This window comes from Callorhinus ursinus, unplaced genomic scaffold (genome assembly GCF_003265705.2).
Source record: "Callorhinus ursinus isolate GAN/ISIS: 27379988/994484 unplaced genomic scaffold, GSC_fseal_2.0 scaffold14, whole genome shotgun sequence".
Lineage (NCBI taxonomy): Eukaryota > Metazoa > Chordata > Mammalia > Carnivora > Otariidae > Callorhinus > Callorhinus ursinus.
The window spans coordinates 35,603,954-35,621,810 of NW_027397076.1; the positions used below are offsets into that span (position 1 = coordinate 35,603,954).

Here is a 17,857-nt window from a genome sequence, read left to right on the forward strand (position 1 = left end):
GAAAATACTCCTGATTTTTGTGTTTTCCTGGGAATTCCTATAAATTTAGCCTTCTCTAAAGCGGACAATGTGATGGGTTGAAGGCATAAGTCAAAGGGGTGGCCAGAGAATTAGCACAAATACTGCCGAATAAACTCACTGTATCTAGACAACTTTCCTGGGGTAGCTTATTTTCTGAATGAGTCCTAAGGACTCTCCCATAGTAAATTATTAAACTTTGTGCAAGGTCTAAGATTGAGATAAAAGAGAAGAAAGTTATGTAAAGTGGAAGGTCAAATACACTTAATGCATCTCTGTGAGCTGGAAACCTCTTCTATCCTTCACCACGCTGACAACGAGGGGCTGGACAAACAGTGTAGTCACGGTGATTCCTTTTGTAGCATTCCAGTTGTTCCACAAGTGCTACCTTAACCTTGTCTCAAGTGCAGAAGGTCCTCTTTGTCAAGGGAGAAATAAGGAGCTCTGTGTTTTCAGACCAGGTTGTATAGTATCTGGTCAGTCTTACTGAGGGCCCTAAGTGAATTTGTATCCCATTTTCCAATTATCAGACCCCTACCTTGGTTTCTAACGTAAGACCCCAGTTCCTCCAAGACTGGGCCTTGATTTCTGGCTTCCATCCCCTCCCGGAGGCTGGTGTCCTGACCATCTTCCGGGAAGATCTACACGTGATGCAGATTTCCCAGACTCTCCATCACTGTTCTGCCTACCTGGCAGGACTTCCTCCTATCCTGGACCTCTTGGCCAACACTCTGCCATCTTGGGCCACCCGTTGCCCCTGAAATCTGCTGATAACACACTCTACACTCTGGACTTATTGCACCTGGGTCTCAGCCCTTCCTGCTCTGGTTGATTCCGCTGTTCACCGAGTTCTCATCCCAACCTGACCTGAAGGCGGTTGTAGAAGGCAGAAGTAGGTTATATGTTAGCCATTCCGTTCTGATCCAGAATGTCTGTGCTGCTTCCTGGGGCCGTCGTGATGATCGAATGAGTCCATGCATCTAGGTGATACCTGAAATGAAACCTGAAGCATGAGACCTGGAGGACGGATGGAGGCATTCCAGACAGAGGGAACTTCCAAGTGAAGACAGATCCCAGTGTCCATGGCCCGGAGGCCTCGGGGTGTCCCTACTGGACCAAGGAAGTGGTCTTTTGCTGAGGACATCAGGGTCCTGGAATTCACAGTTTTAGAAGGATCCCGGCACAAGGCTGCTCAGACACATTTGCCTCCCTTCCTTCCCAGCTGAACCTAGACATTTTTGATTAGACTATCAGGTGCTAATTAAAATCACTAAGTGAACCACTTTCCTTTTACTCTTAATTTTCGAATACTACCATACTGATGCATACTAAATGTGTCAGATTAGCTTGGCTCTAAGTTTTAATTTACTGCGATACTGAACTCAATTTATGTAAGTTCTCCTTCCCAGTGGGCTGTTTACATAGCAAGATGATATTTTGCAAAATTGTGAGCATTAAATAGGAGTCCCATTTAGCTACTTGTCTACTTACAACTTTAACTCTTTGTAATCAAAAGTCCCATAAAATGTAGAGTGATACTTCTTTAATCCACATATCTAATTCCTATGCTTATTCTCTGCCTTTTCCCCAGGAGCATCTTAACTGACTATCATTTTGTTTTTTCTTATGTGTGTATTCTAGAATCTAATAAAGGGAGGGGGGAATATTCAGGGAAAAGTTGAAGGTATTTGATTATTTTCTAATTTAGCTCACATCTGGTAGACTTTTCACCATTATCTCTAAGGATTAATAAGCAAAAAGATGGCTTTACATTTCCCAACTTATTTATCTTTCATCTCTGTGCTTAAATCTCTAGTGCATATTTGTGTTGCTACAGGACAAAAACTCACTTCTAGTTCATGCAGGGATCTAAGGGCTCTTGGCTGTCAACAATATACAGCATGGAGCCCCTTAATAAACCGGACCTTGTCTGTCTCCAAGTCAAATGGGTTATATCAGCCTTGGAATATGTGCGGTTGGTATGCTTTCGAGAATGTGATTGGATTCATATAATAAACCATGCACTAGTGGGACATAAGAGATGAACAATAGGAGAAAATAGCTATATGTTGTACTGAGGGGTAAGGATTACTGTCATTATATAAAGAATTGTTTTGAGGATTTATTCAGTTGGTCAGTCTTCATGCATTCGTTAATTCAACAAAAGTCCATTAAGCATATATGTATTGAATTATGTCCCCCTGCACCCCTCCCCCTGACAAAAAGTTCATATGTTGAAATCCAAGTTCCCAAATCTCATAATGTGACTTTATTTTTAAGATGGGTTCTTTGCAGAGGCAATCAAGTTAAAATGAAATAATTAAGGTAGGCCCTAATCCAATACAACTGGTATCCTTATATAAAGAGGAAATTTGGACACAGAGATACACATAGAGGGAAGATAATGTGAAGAGACATAAGAAGATGGCCATCTACAAGCCAAAAAGAGAGACCTGGAACAGATCCCTCCCTCATGCCCTCAGAAGGAACCCACCCTGTAGACACCTTGACCTTGGACTTCTAGCCTTCAGAACCCTGAGATAATCATTCTCTGTTGTTTAAAACACCCAAGTCTGTGATCCCTTTGTTAAGGCAGCCCTTGCAAACTAATATAAGCCCCACTGTGTGCCAGACACTGTTCCAGGTGCTTAGAATACGGCAATGAACAAAACCAACAGCATCTGTCTTTCTGGAACTCATATTCTAACATGAGAAACAATCAAGAATATAAATAGATATAGTTAAATCAAAATCTATGCTTTGAGGAAATAGGAGGCAAATTAAGGAGACAGTGATAGAATGTGTTATTTAGACTGGGGGAAGCAGTTCAAGGAAAATTTCCCTGAGGAGGTGATATTTAAGAAGAGACCTGAATGAAGTGAGAGAAAACTAGGTGGCTATCTGTGGAGAGACGATCCCTGGTGGAAGGAACAGCCAGGACAAAGGCCCTGAGGCAGACATATGCTTGACCTTCTTGCTCTTCCATGACCATGGTCTATGTTTGAAGCACAGCAAGAGAGGAGGAAGAATGGCAGACAGTGGAGTCAAAGATGAAGGCCAGTGTCAGGAGCTATAGGACCAGACCCTGTAAGGGCTTTGGGTGTTACTGTGATGAGAGCCATCAGATGGTGTTAAGCAGGGTAATAAGATCTGATAACCTTTTTTTTAAAGATTTATTTGAGAGTGTGTGAGCACATGCATGTGCGAGCAAGCAGGGAGAGGGGCAGAGGGAGCGGGAAAGCGAGAATCCCAAGCAACACAGGACCCTGAGATCATGACCTGAGCCAAAATCGAGAGTTAGACCCTTAACCAACTGAGCCACCCAGATGCTCCAGGATCTGATTACTTCATAAAGGCTTACTCTGCCTACTGCGTATAGAATAGATGGTAGGGACACAAGAAGAGGGGCAAGGAGACAAGTTATATAGTAAAAGGCTGTTGGAATAATTCAGGAGAAATTCTAGTGGCAAAGACCAACCTGGCAGCAGGAGAGGAGAAAATCTTGGATCTATTTCATATTTAGAATCTTTGTAATTTACTGGTAGATTGAATATGGGATGTTAGAGAAAGAGTCAAGTAAGACTCCATGAATTTTGGCCTGAAAAACCACATGAGTCATGATGCTTGTTGAGATGAGGGACACCTAAAGGGAAGAGAACTGAGAGTTCTGTTTTGGACCTGTTGATTGGGAGGTGGCCATTGGACATACAAGAGGAGTTTAGGAGAGCGGTCTGAGCTGGAGATGTAAATTGGTTATCTAGTTAAAGCCAAGATCCTGGCACCTAAAGACTAATTGTAGAGAAGAAAGAGATCCAAAGCCTGAGCCCCGAGGATCCACATGATAGTGAAATGAAAGAAACCAGAGTAAGTGGCACTGAGAGGGGGAGCAAGTTGTCCAGGAAATCAAGGGGGACGGGCATTTCAGGGAGGGGGAGTGATAAACTCTGTCCGTGGCTGCTCATGGGTTGAGTGAGATAAGGACTGAACTGCTCTTTGGTTTGGCAAGTGGGAGACTATTGGTGACCTCAATCAGGTTTTGGTAAAGTGGCGAGATGACTACCTCCTTGGCCTGGATTCCAGACATAATGGATGGTGACGGGGAGACAGCCAAGTCTTTTCATTGTTCTTCAAGGGATTTTTCTACAAGGCAGAATGAAGCAGTGGAGAGGTGGGCTCTAGGGAGGTTTGCTGCTGCTCTTTGTGTAAAGCTGGGAGATAGTAAGTCTATGTCCTTCAGATTTTGTGTTGAAGGAAATTATCCAATAGAAAGGGGAAATTGATGTAGGAATCAGGATTCTTGCAGAGCTGGTAAGGGAAATGGAATCCATGAACAATTGAAAGGTTGGTCTCAATGTGGCCTCCCAGTCTTGCACATTCAGGATGACTCGCCCAGTGTTACTGGAGAGGAGGCAGGCTTATGAAAATAGAGAAAGGTAGGGAGATGAATGCTTGGCTTTTCTCAGTGAAACAGCAAGTAAGGTGATGAGCCGAGGATAAAGAGAGAGGAGGGCATCTTTGGAGGTTTGAAGACAGGAGAAGGTGTGAAATAGTCCTCTTAGTGAATGGACTCGGGATGTGTGTAGACTTTGATGGGCTCAGGTGAGGTTTGAGATCCTAAATTTAAAGTGAGACTAATTGCCATGGTTGTATGTTTTTTCTTCAGCTGTATCTGGCTACTTAGGTGGAAGCATAAGAGAAGGGAATGACTCGGGGCGCCTGGGTGGTTCAGTCATTAAGCATCTGCCTTCAGCTCGGGTCATGATCCCAGGGTCCTGGGATGGAGCCCCGCAGCAGGCTCCCTGCTCGGCGGGAAGCCTGCTTCTCTCTCTCCCACTCCCCCTGCTTGTGTTCCCTCTCTCACTGTGTCTCTCTCTGTCAAATAAATAAATAAAATCTTTAAAAAAAAATATTAGAAAATTAAAAAAAAAGAGAGAGAGAAGGGAATGACTTAGATTTAACCAGTGTTATGGACTGAATTGCCCCCAACCCCATTCATGAGCTCAAGTCTTAGCTCCTAATGTTACTGTCTTTGGAGATAGGGCCTATAAGGAGGTAATAAATGTTAAGGGTGGGGCCTTCATCCCACTGAACTGGTGTCTTCCTAAGAAGAAGAGCCATCCAAAATTTCCCCTTCTGTGTACACACAGAAGAAAGGCCATGTGAGGACACTGGGAGAAGGTGGCTGTTTGCAAGCCAGGAAGAGAGCCCTTACCAGAAACCAACCCTGACTGTACTTTGATCATGGACTCCTAGCCTCCAGAATGGAGGAAAACAAACTTCCACCCAGTTTGGAATTTCGGTAGGGCAGCCTGAGCAAACCAATACAACTAGATATGGAGGTGTACCAGGCAAATGAGACAGAAGATGGAATGAGGAATGACCATGGAGTCATGGAGGCGAGTCGAATGAGAAAATGTAGAATGCTAAGCCTTCTGGGGGGAAGGCGACTGCTCAACCAAAGGTGGCTGCTGCTAGCTGTCTTCCAAGTGTGGCCTGCCCTCTGGTCCTGCTAGCACAGGTGCCATGTCTGGAGGACAGTCACGGAAGCAGTTAGGGGTTTGTCCTCAGGGAACTCACAGTCAGGTGGACGAGACAGAAACAGTGTCAATACAACATACTCAGCACTGTCATAAGAAATTGACCGCATTCTGATCCAGGGGAAATGTCACAGAGGAGGTGACAGTTGAGCTGAGCAGAGCACTGAAACTGAGTAGAAGCTTACCAGAAGAGAAGAGGCATTCGAGGCTGAGGGAACAGAAGGCTCAGAGGAGAAAAGGACACTTGAGAGAGAGTGTAATGCATTTACCAAGACTTCGTGCGGAAGGGAGGGACAGGGTGTGGTGGTGGGGAGGGAGTGAGGAGGCTAGTTGTAACCAGAATGTGCAAAGCCTGGAGTTGATCTTACAGTAAGCAGAGGAGTGATAAGGGAACAATATTGAAAGGGAACTCAAGGTAGTGGCTAATTAAAGGGGGCGATGTGTGGGAGAGGCAGGTGTAACAATTATTCCTAATTTTCTGGCTTGGATGACTGGGTGTATCAAGATACGATCATAAGATAATAGGTGAAAGTGTTTAATGGGGATGGGGCCCGGCAGTTGGGATGGTGTTAATGAGTTCCGTTTTAGACCTGCTCAGTTTGAGGGGCCTGTAGATGTCAGCTGGCAGTTAAAATATTGATTTGGTGCTTAGGGGAGAGCTCTAGGCTAGAAAAATTCATTTGATTATTTCATACAGTAACTGAAACCACGGGTGTGCTTGGGAAAAAGACAGCTATCACTTACTGAGTCTTCATCATCTGCCAAGCTCTACACTTTATGTGGATTACCTCCTTGAATCCTGGCAGTGAATTTACTTAGCAGATACTACGGCTGTGTTTTCAGATGAATAATCCGAGATTTAGAGTCAGTGATCTGCCCAAATTCACATAGTTGATATGTGGATTTTGAACCCAAGTGGTCTGACCTAGTACCCTGCTCTCGGCCCGTGGTCATGGAGATGTCTATGTTTAAGGGGCAAGGAAAAGCGGGGTCTGGGTGGGAAATACTTAAAAACTATATTTTTAAATACTTTAAAAGTTTGACAGATGGAGAGCAGCATCAAATGCTGAAAAGTATCCAAAGCGGGGTCAGTGGAGATGAGCTCTAAATTTAAGCCCAAATTGGATAAGAAGACCATGGATCTACTTCCTGGGGGCAGTCTTGGTGAAGAACAGGGGCAGAGGCTGACTGTAAATGCTGAGGAGCAAATGGGGCAGGGGTTTGTTGTACAAGCCACACAGCAGATCAGATGGGGTCCATAGGTCTGAGGGAGGAGAAGGCTGGCCACCTAGACCGTATACTGCCTATAGGTGATACCGCCTTGGCAAACTTCCCTCTAGACCTCAGCCTGGCAAGCTGAGGAATGGAGTTTGCCAGCACAGGGGCCCGAGCCTATGGGGATTTATATTTAAAAACCAGAATGTTGATTGATTAATTGGTACTGAGTAATAAACCACCAAGCAAGCCAGATGTTCATAGTTTGCTAATGAGAGAATTATAGCTTGTAGGCAAAGCCTAATTATGATCAAAAAGTTGCCAGGAAGCATAACTCAGCAACAGGATTCACCTGTGATAATGACTGTGTCATCAATCTGTGATACATTGCGTATCCATTTCTACCATGGTGTATACTTGCCATATAGTTCAGGTGCTCATGTTTATGGGCCATGGCACCTTCTCCTTTGGGCAGCAATGGAGTCACTCTGACAAATTTTATTTCTCTGGATTTTTCTTTACAAGCCATGCCATTCCTTTTGGAATGATCCCAAGTATGATCATTCTCATACTAGCCCCCTAATATTCGCCATATCCATATCCCACTGGTCTATACTATTATTAGCTTAATTTAGAATAATTAACATCAACATTAATAGTAAAGCTATTTTAAAGAGAATTTTGTTATGAGCATAAATGGAAATCCAGTACCCTTTGCCACAAAGAGAAGTCAATGGTAAAGCTAAAGACAAAGCTTTAAAAAACTTTTTTGTTATCATTTGTCCCCCCAGATCTTCTTAAACAGTAGCAACGATATGTTTACTACCTTCTAGGAAGCACTTTTCTCAAAGAACACAATATAATCACTAGAGGTACACTTTCTCCGCAACATTCTCAATTACTGGAATGTCCCACACCATCACCTGGGCAGAGGCAGACTCACTGAGGCTCGTAAGTGTTAGCCTTCAGGACCCATTGCTTTGACCTGTCTCTTCCAAAGTCTTGTATATGAGGACCTAATTTTGTGTTTTCACAAAGAGAGCCCCATCACTACCATCTTGTATAAGGTTTAGGCCCTGAACCTGTATCCTCCTACTTCCGGATCATTCTAGGGGTGGCTAAGTTCACCACTGAAAGTTCTTTTTCCTCATTTCCTACTGCAGGAGTAAGGTGTGTTTTGTTTTGTTTTGTTTTTTCAGGTTTGTTGATGTCCCACAGTTTGTCCCCATACCATCTTTGCAGGAGAAGAGAGATTTGATGAATAGCTTTGAGGGTAGGTGAGTATGAAGGGATTACGTTTAGACTAGAAAAACTTGAACATATTCATGAAGAATGGAAAGAATGAGATAAAGGATGCCTAAGAGGAAGATATTGTTGGAGAGGAGCATATTGTTGGAGAGGGGGGTTAGCACGCGGGAGAGGGGCTTGGCCTTCGAGAGGAAGAAGTCTCTCTCTCCCTCTAAGCTAACAGGAGGCAAGAAGAGATGTATTTTATGTTGATCAACAAATGCAGGAGTCTCTGGCTCACGGGGCCTCTAATTTCTCGGATCCTGAGAAAACATCCTATGCCAAGAGTAAGGGTCATGCAGGTTGTGTGGGAGATTTGAAGAGAAATCTGTCTGAAATTTTCAACATGCAGCCTGCAAGAGGGGGCTCACCAGAGGCAGGGGAAAGCACCACGGAGCCACTTCCGTGAAGGAAGCTGGGGGTGGTTGGGGGGGGGGGCGAGTTACTGGGCGGTGCAGGGCTAGGAATCTCTCCCATGTGACTCTGAAGGCCCCAGAGTCTGATTCTTTCTGGGCCTGAGTCTAAGGAGAGAAAGGAGGCCAAAGCGGCAAAGGAAAGGGAGTTGCTGATAAACATGTCACTTAAGGGATTAACCAGAGAACAGGCTGTTTATAGATTGGAATTTGGGGACTGCAGGTCTTAGCTCAAAGAGCCCGCTTAGTGGGAAGAACATGGGGAGAAGAGGAGGCCAGGGTCTAAGCAGGATTCTAAAGGAGAGCTTGAAAAGGCACAAATATGAGTGATGACAAGGGTGAGGGTTGCCAAAAGAGACAAGAGGGGTGAGGTGAATGGCACAGAAGAGATCAAAGAATCAAGAGATCGAAGCTAAACCTCACTGAGGACAAGGGAAGGGTTGAAGACTGATCTCAGCACCACGGAACCCTAAACGTAAGGCGGAATGACAGGGCTTTCTGGACAGGAAATCAATAGGGATGGAGAGAGACAGAAAAATGTCCATGACCCCATCCCCAAAACCAATGATTAGGTCACCTTACATAACAAAAAGGATTCTTAAATGGAGAGATTATCCTAGATTATCCAGGTAGGATCAAGGTAATCACAGAGGCCCTTAAAAGGGAAAAAGGAGGCAAAAGAAGAAGCTAAAGAGATGTGGGACCTGGAAGCCGAGGTCCTAGTGACAACAGTATCGTGAGCTTTGAAGAAGGCGTCACGGTCCAAGAGCTGCCCATGGCTGATAGAAGTTGGACAAGGCAAGGAAACACTCTTCCCCTAGAGCCTCAAGAAGGAATACAGACCTGCCCACCCCTTAACTCCAGCCCTGGGAAACCCATTTTGAACTTCTGACATCCAGAGCTGGAAGAGAATTCTTTTGTGTTGTTCTATGCCACTTAGTTTGTGGTAATTTGTTCCAACAGCAATGGGAATGTATTAGAGCTGGGAAGTTGGTTGATAAGCATTTTTTTTTCTCCCTAAAGGAAGGAATTTTGAAAGAATGTGAAAGAGCAGTACTCTGGGGGTGGGGGGGCAGAAGCCTAGAGCCCAAAGAAACTACCCTTGGCCATCAGAGAGAGCATGTGCTCCAAGATGAGCTGTCTCCACTTGAGAAGGCTTCGGAGGATACAGAGCTCTCCGGGGGAAATCTAACTTTCAGCTGAAGCCAGGAGGGAGAGGAGGTAGTGAGTAGAAAGGTTAAAAGGGTAGGGGACCATTGTAATAGTTGGCAATAGAACAAGACTTTCAAAGTGTCTGATGTTAATATTAGAGGTCAGGTCCTGGGAAAAGACCAAATCGAAGAGAAAGAAGAATGCTTAACAGATCTGTGACCCCCAGGGTTAGCAGGCTGGGTGCATACCATGGGCCAACACTGAGGTCACTGGAAAAAGGGAGGCAGGGTCTTTAGAGGGGGATGCAAAGGCCAGAAATGGAACCTTGTTCAGCAGTTTATTCAAATGCCTGTTGTCTCCCCCTTCAATTTAGCTGGCTCGTCTTGGTGCATACTGTTTGCCTCTGCTGGTCTTGGCCAAATTCCAAAATGTTTTTTGTTTTTGTTTTTTTAAAGGACTGAGATCAACTTCATACAAAACAGCACATCATATGCAATGCTAACTTATTAATAATTGTCATAAACCAGTCAAAATTAACCCATTCCTTTACCAGCTATGATACAAATTTGTTTATGCTTAGAGTGTGTCTTGCCCACATTAGGCTCGTAAGTGCTCACTGGACTTCACTGAATTAAGATTAAGTCACAAAGTGCTGGAATCTTGGATTTAGCTCCACATGAGAGCTAAATCTGTGAATCCTGAGAGAACTAGATGGAAGAAGCCTTCTGTGCAAATGTCTGGTTTGGGACTAGAAGACCTCACACCCCTTAGCCCTATTAGCTGGGCTCAACCACACTCGGGTCAAGGCCCTCCTTTTGTACTTCTGGCAAAGACCTGGAACTAAAGCAAGCTTTGTTCTTCTCTGCTAGGCCTACTCCCTGAATCCTGACCTTGAGATATTAAGTCCACGAGAAAGGCAAGCAGGAAGGGCAAACCCAAAGGAAAGAGCATTTCTCCGGAGGAACTGGAGCAGAGCTGGCCTTCACCACCCACCCTTTGGTCTTCACCAGAGTAGGTGACCTTCCCAAGCAATGATTGCTCCAAGTCTCTTATCACACCAGCTGCAAAGACCAAAAAAAAAGGATCCAAGAGAGGTAACAAGTAAAATAGCTAGAAACCCAAGAGACTAGCCGTTGACACGGCAGAGCTTTTAACCTCTTTGTCAATCATATCCGAAGTTTCACCCCTGTCCACCAAGGCCCAGTTATGTCCTTGATTTTCATTTACATCAAACATGCCCCTCACTGGGGTGGGGTAAGAGGGTGGGGAGCATTGAGTTTCTCCCTATAAACCAGCAAATAAGTATTTTCTTTCAAACTCCAAGCTCTGATAAATATATATATATGTTAATTGTGTATATGTTCATCATTTGTTCCTTCCTGCATACAAAGCTAATTACTTCTTTAAGTACTCTTATTAGAGCTGTTAGCATATTCAAGAACATTTGCTGCTCTCGGTCTCCCAGTGGATCAAGGTATGCATTTTCAAAACTCAGCTGGTACCGTTTATTTATACAGTCTATACCAGGTGTGAGGAAGATAATTTACTGCCTTTTAAATACCCATATCTTCCCCTGCAGGTGGGTGCCCCTGTTGGGGCCCAGGCTGTCTGGCTGCACTCCACTATTGCTGGAGACCTTGCTCAGCTAGCTAAGTCTCCAAAGCCAGACATAAAATTAGGTGTCTTAGAACCACTTGTTTGTGAATCCTGAGTTACTCTACGGAGAGCTATAGATGAGGACCATGCTGACCAAGTTCAGGGGCTATAGAAAGAGGATTGAGATCCACAGAATCCCTGCAGTGTCCCCATGCCAAGTCACCACGATGCTCCATTTCCAGTTATCCTTGGTGCGGGAAAGCACAGGGGTTTATTCTGAATGATGTGACCACCTTTTTTCATAAATATCAAGCTGGGTATTTTCAGGACTAGTCCTTTTCTTTCTGGAGACCAGAATCTCTAACAGGACCAATTTCATAAGCATGCAACTTGTATAGTTACACAGGATCCTGCACCTAGAAGGGTCCCGTGCTTGGTTTGATGCTCTATGCCTGCTGTCTTGAAATTCTTAACTTTTTTTAATTGAAGTACAATTAACAGTGTTATATTAGTTTCATGTATACAGTACAGTGATTCAACATTTGCATACATTGCAAACTGATCACAATAAGTCTAACTACTATCTGTGCCCATACAAAATTAATACAGTATTATTGACTGTATTCCCAACGTTGAAGTTTGTACCTCTTGATCTCCTTTAATCCTTTCGTCATCGCCCCGACCCAACCCTCTCTACTCTGGCAACCACCACTCTTTTCTAAGTCTGGGTTTTCTTTTGTTTTTTAGATTCCACTTATAAGTGAAATCATGTGATCTTTTTCTTTGAGTTATTTCACTTGTAATAACTTTTAAATAAGGAGCTCAGCATTTTCATCTTGTGATGGGCTCTGCAAATTATATAGCCTATCCTGATCTCCAGTGTGGTTTCTTTGGTTGAGAGCCCTCTAATTTCAGGGTTACTTCTTTTCTAGTCCGCAACTCTTGTGCGTGCATTTATTTATATCCAATTTTCAGACAACAGTTTTCCCAAGGGCATGGGCTTTCTTATCTTTGGCTAGAGCCAAGAAGAGTGACTGACCTATCATAAATGGTCAGACAATGCTTGAAAGAGGCCTCAGGGATATTCCCATAGCCAAGGTAACAAAACAGACTATTGGGATAGTGCCACATTTGGTATCAAGTTCATCATAAAAGAGGTCATTAATTCTGGACACTCCTACCCTGCCTCCTCCTTAGCCACTTCTCTCTGTCTGAGCTGTAAGCTGCTTTAATGCTTGATTGCCCACACTGATTTTCTGTTCACCTGATTTCTGATTCTGTAAGCGGAGCAGGGAGCCTTGTACTGACCCAAACAACCATGTTAATGGACCGAGCTGAGCTATTGTTGTCAGGATTCAGAGAGACCATTTTGACCCAGGGTTTAGGCACCCCTTCCCCCTGGCCAACTGAGCTGCAGAGAAGAACACAAACAGCTAGGGCTGCACGGGTGGTTATATAAAGAGGTGCCATCCTGCCCACTCTTGGCAGTCGAATCATGAATCTGTAGATATGAGCACCATAAGTGCTACATCTGTGCCGTGGGTTAGAGGGAAGGTACTTTCCTCGGAACATTGCAGGTGCCAGTCCAACAATTTTTACTGCATTTTAAATAAGAGAAGTATTTAAAAGAAACACCTACATCTGGGGATCACAAATAGGATTCATTTCTAATGACTGCCTGGAACACTGTGTTGAACCGTGTTCTAAGACAGAAGAGAGTGCAGTGGTGAATTTATAATGCCTGCACGAGCACTTAGGCTTGCACTGATTGAGAGTCTAGCCATATTGAGTACATAGTAAACGCTCCATGTGCGTATGTTGACTGAGTAGAGATCAGCGAGGATTTGCCATTGAAGGGGTGGTTCAGAACATGCCGCCTCCAAATATGCGCCTTTGTCATGGTGATTATTTTTGCACTTGAAGGCACCAGAGAAGCAGATGCTGGAAGGGCTTTCTGACTTCCCCCTTTCTACCTCAAAGCAGGTCGTAAAATTTCCCATGAGAAAGATGCCTTCCCTTTAGCAGGCAGAGAAGAATGTTGTTATCACTAGAGACTGGGGGGCGATGCCTAAAAGGACCCATACAAACAAACCTACGAAAATAACTTGGATCTTCCATTAGTTTTCCCTCCTATGTTTCCTAGTCACTGCCTCACATTTTACTGCCTTCCCAGACCAAGCTCCTTTGTCTTATCACCTTCCCCAAATTTATAGTTCTTTGTGCAAGAAGATAGGTAAGCTTTTTGGCCTAACAGCTTCTTTGGGTCTTTATTTTCCTTCTGAAGATTCCCATGTACGCATAAAAAATATTAAATAGAATTGTATGCTTTTCTCCTGTTAATCTGTCTGATGTTGGTTTAATCCTTATGCCCCATTCTAAAACCCAAGAAGGTAGAAGGAAATTTTTCGTCCTCACACCGTCAATTCTCTCAGTGTCTCTGGGACTAGGTAATCTTGAACAAGTTCCTCATCGTGAGCTTCAATCTCCTTAGCTGTAAAAAGACTTGAAATACCTTCTAGCCCTAATATTCTGTTATCCCGTCAATCCTTTTGTAAAATGAAGGCTGTTCATGTTAAATAGTACCCCCATATGACTCCATTTTGTGTGGATATGCCCTAAGGTTCCATCTCTTTAAAGCCATGTTGTGGGGACCTACCTTAATTTATCATGCAGCAAAATATGTAGTATACTTTTTGTAGAATTGCCAGTACACATTTCTTTTGAATCTAGGTCATGGCAAATCTGGACTGTGGCTAATGATGAGAAATGGGGATTTTAAGAATTAGGACCCAAACTCACAAACTTGTTTCTTTAATGTTTTGTAAATCTAAGAGACCTATATCCTCTCCAGAGATTTAGGATACCTCATGGTAAAAACTGGAAACGTTTGACTTGACTATGGCTTCCATGGAAAGAGCTGACCCAGAATATAATTACTGACTACATTTTTCTCTTTCCTCTTCCCAGCAGCTACCCCCCAACCCACACCTCCCCCATCTGCTACCCAAACAACAGGCTTTACTTCAAGAGAGGCTGCCCAGGGAACTTCTTAGGAAGATGACCCACAGAACCAGATAACCAGAGAGCAGAATTGGGTATTTGCAGGGAACTGGTATATGATTTGCCATTTTATTTGTTTTACTTTGTTTTGAGGGGTGAAGCAATCTGGTATTCGAGGAGCTAGCCTAGTGCTCCTGCTAGGGAGGAATTGTCCAGTTTAATTTATGAAAAGCATCAGAAATGAGGAAAGTTTATCGACCACATGAGCACTGCAAAATTGACTAGTGGGACGGTTTCAAGCACCCCGGGAACCCTCTTGATCTGCATGATTTCCCCTTTAATCTGCCTTGATCTCTGAGCAGCTTCATTAGAGATGCCTTCTTTGGAGTTAAGGTTTTGTCCTCTAATAAAAATAAAATGCTCATGGGAGAGAGAACACCACACTGAATGATTGTCAGCCATTAACCATCAGCCATCATTTTTTTGGTTTAATTTTATTGCAAAAGTAATATGCTTTTGTTGTTAAAAAAACAAAACTAAACATTACCGATAATGTTAAGCATCCCTTGACCAGGACCACAGTGTTGAACAAATTCACAATGACTTTGCACACACTGGGTTGGGCAGTGTTGGCCTGGAGACCTGGCCTGTGACCACCTGTTCCTCTAGACACACTCCAGTCCTCCCACAGGAGGGAAGCATTGCTATCAGCTTGTAGATCCTCCTAGACTTTTTTTGGTACATTTGCATACAGACATATGTATCCACAGAACCTAAGGAAGTATCTTGTTATGTTCCTTCTTATATAAATGGTATCATGTTGAATATATCACTCTGAGATGTATTTTTTAAATGTAACAATATTATTTGGAGTTCTTCCCATATCAGTATATATATTTTTATATATGAAAGCATTTAACCAATCTTGTACATGGTTTAAAAAAATCAACACAGACCTAGAAGCAGCCACCCTCAATACTTTTTTCTCCTGGTCCCACACCTCAGAGGGAACGACTTTTAAGAACTTCTGTTTTAAATTCTTCTAACAGGGGCACCTGGGTGGCTCAGTCAGTTGAGCATCCGACTCTTGGGTTTGGTTCAGGTCATATCTCACGGTGCTGGGATTGAGCCCTGAGAGAGCACCCAGCTCAGCAGGGAGTCTGCTTGAGATCTTCTCTCTCTCCTTTTGCCCCTCCCTCCCCCGCTCGCTCACTGGTGCAAGCTCTCTCAAATCTTTAAAAAAAATTCTTCTGACAGTTACTTATATATATATATTTTTTGGTCTATCAGCTTGAAGTATCAACTGTGAATTCTCATGCATCACAACAGGAAATTAACTTCCCCTTGCTGCCCTTGTGCACACGCTCTCCCTCCTGGCACATCTCAAGCACCACTGGTGACATCTGTACCTTCAAACTGCCAGTCCCCCTGTGCCCCTCTCTGTCAACATAGATCGTGCCCCCAAAATCCCTGTTTTGAAAGACAGTGATAGGTGCTTTTGCATGTCCCCTCTTCCACAGTGGACCTCCATCAATTTTTTTCTTGCCAAGACTGATATCATTACATCTTATGTCACCATGATCAATATTCCATGATTCCATGATCTTAGGTTGGTTTTAGAAACTGAAAAACTACAAACAGTATTTTCATTATAATACCCTGGGCAGGGAGTGCCCCCTGTGGAACTCAGTGGTGCTTCATTTGTACTTCAGGGGGATCTGTGTAGGAGCCCCTGTGCCACCCCAGGAGACCATCCAGAGAGCTTCAAGTAGAAATGAATTCTCTCCCCGTCTCCCGCCTTGAACCCAGATATTTGTATCTTCCAGTAACTAGTTGATCCCCTTTTCTAAAAGAGAACAATCTGAGAGAGGATTTTTGAATGTGAAAGACAAAATAATCACTAAGTACAAGTCACATTTTTTGAAATCTCTTCATTTTTCTATAACATTTGACACTACGGATCACTCCCTTTTTTGAAACTCTCTCCTCAGTGTTTGGGAGCCTACATTCCTTGCTGTCTTCTCAACTTAAAAACTCATTCACCAGCTCTTTTTTTTCCCCCCACGTGTGTTTAAAGATTCAGCCTCATTCTTCATCTTTCCCTCTATTTTTTCTAATACCCAGAGGCCAGCGACTTTTCAAATCTTTCTCTCCAATGCCAATATCGTTCCCAAACTCCAGACCTTCGCTCAGGTGGCCTGTCTTTGTCTGGGTGTTCGCAGGCATTCCAACCTCTGCTGAAAACAGAGCGCGGTGTCCTTCTCACATCTGCTTCTCAGAGTGGACCTCATCCTGGTTAACAGAACCACCATCCAATTAGTCTCTGAAGCTCAAAACCTTGACTCTCTCTGTGGCAGACACTGGTCATAAACTTATTTTCCATTTTTTCTGGAGAACGGCTGAACTAATTCCCAGGCTCCATTGCAGTTAGGTATGGCTGGTGGGATGTAGAAGGAAGTGACGTATGTCACTTCCAGAATTAGCCCATAGAAATGATCTTCCTTGAGATCCTCCACTCTCTCCTTTTGTGACTCTTTGCTGGCTAGACATTGCCTAGGGCTGTTTTTCGTTGTTTTTCTCTGCACACTGGAAAGGGCAATGTATCATTCTTGACTCAGGAAGGGAAGTCACAGCTTCTGAAGGGATTGTTAGTGAGAATGCTCTTACCCAGCATTATAATTAGATATCAACTTGGTGAGACTATGGTGCCTAGTTGTTTAGTCAAACACTAGTCTAGATGTTACTGGAAGGGTTTTTTTTTTTTTTTTTTTTGGTTTGTTTGTTTTGGATGAGACTAACATTTAAAATCAGACATTAAGTAAAGCTGATTATCCCCCATAAGGTGGGTGGGCCTCATTTAATGAGTTGGAAGCCTTAAGAGGGAAGACCGAGGTTTACTGAAGAAATTCTACTTCAAGACTGCAACATAGAAAGCCTGTGAGCATTTAGCCTTGGACTTGTCAGACCCCACGGATGTGTGAGTCAATTGCTTAGAACAAATCTATCCTCTTATCTATTTAGCCATCCATCCTTTTGGTTCTATTTCTTTGGAGACCACTGAGCAGTACATCAAAGAAAAAGTCAGGTTCTTTCCATATCTTTTATTTTTTTATTTTTATTTTTTTAAGATGTTATTTATTTGTCAGAGAGCATGCACACAAGCAGGGGGGAGTGGCTGGCAGAGGGAGAAATAGGCTCCCAGCTGAGCAAGGAGCCTGACGCGGGGCTCAATCCCAGGACCCTAGAATCATGACCTGAGCCGAAGGCAGACACTTAAACTGACTGAGCCACCCAGGTGCCCCTAGTTGGGGTTCTTACCAGCCTTCTCAGGCAGAGAAGAGGTTCGGATATATTCAGGTCTCACACCCTCACTTCCCAATGTCCAAAATCAAAGTCATCAACTCCCTCCAAACCTCTCATTCCTGGGTCTCTGCTTCTAACTGCCAAGGTTTAAGACTGTAAAGACATTTTGAAATCAGTCCTCTCCTTTAATCTCTGATTTTACTTCGCATCAAACCCTGACACTTCTGTATTTCTACTTCATCTCTGAACCAGGCTCTCATCACCACCCACACCGTGGTTTTCCACTCACCCTCCCGACTGCCATTCTGCCCCTTCTACCCATTCTGCACACCACTG

At 43.7% G+C, this 17,857-nt stretch overlaps 1 long non-coding RNA gene across 2 annotated transcripts in view; it reads left to right on the forward strand.

Annotated features, from left to right (window-relative positions):
* LOC141374115 (uncharacterized) overlaps positions 1-17,857 on the forward strand; it is a 98,884-nt gene that overhangs the window by 52,336 nt on the left and 28,691 nt on the right. The window contains exons 2-3 of one of the 2 annotated variants that reach the window (XR_012380714.1): positions 7,970-8,047; positions 10,492-10,633. This is a non-coding gene — a long non-coding RNA (uncharacterized lncRNA). The remainder of the gene's footprint in view (positions 1-7,969; positions 8,048-10,491; positions 10,634-17,857) is intronic. The other variant, XR_012380715.1, reaches the window with a different exon arrangement.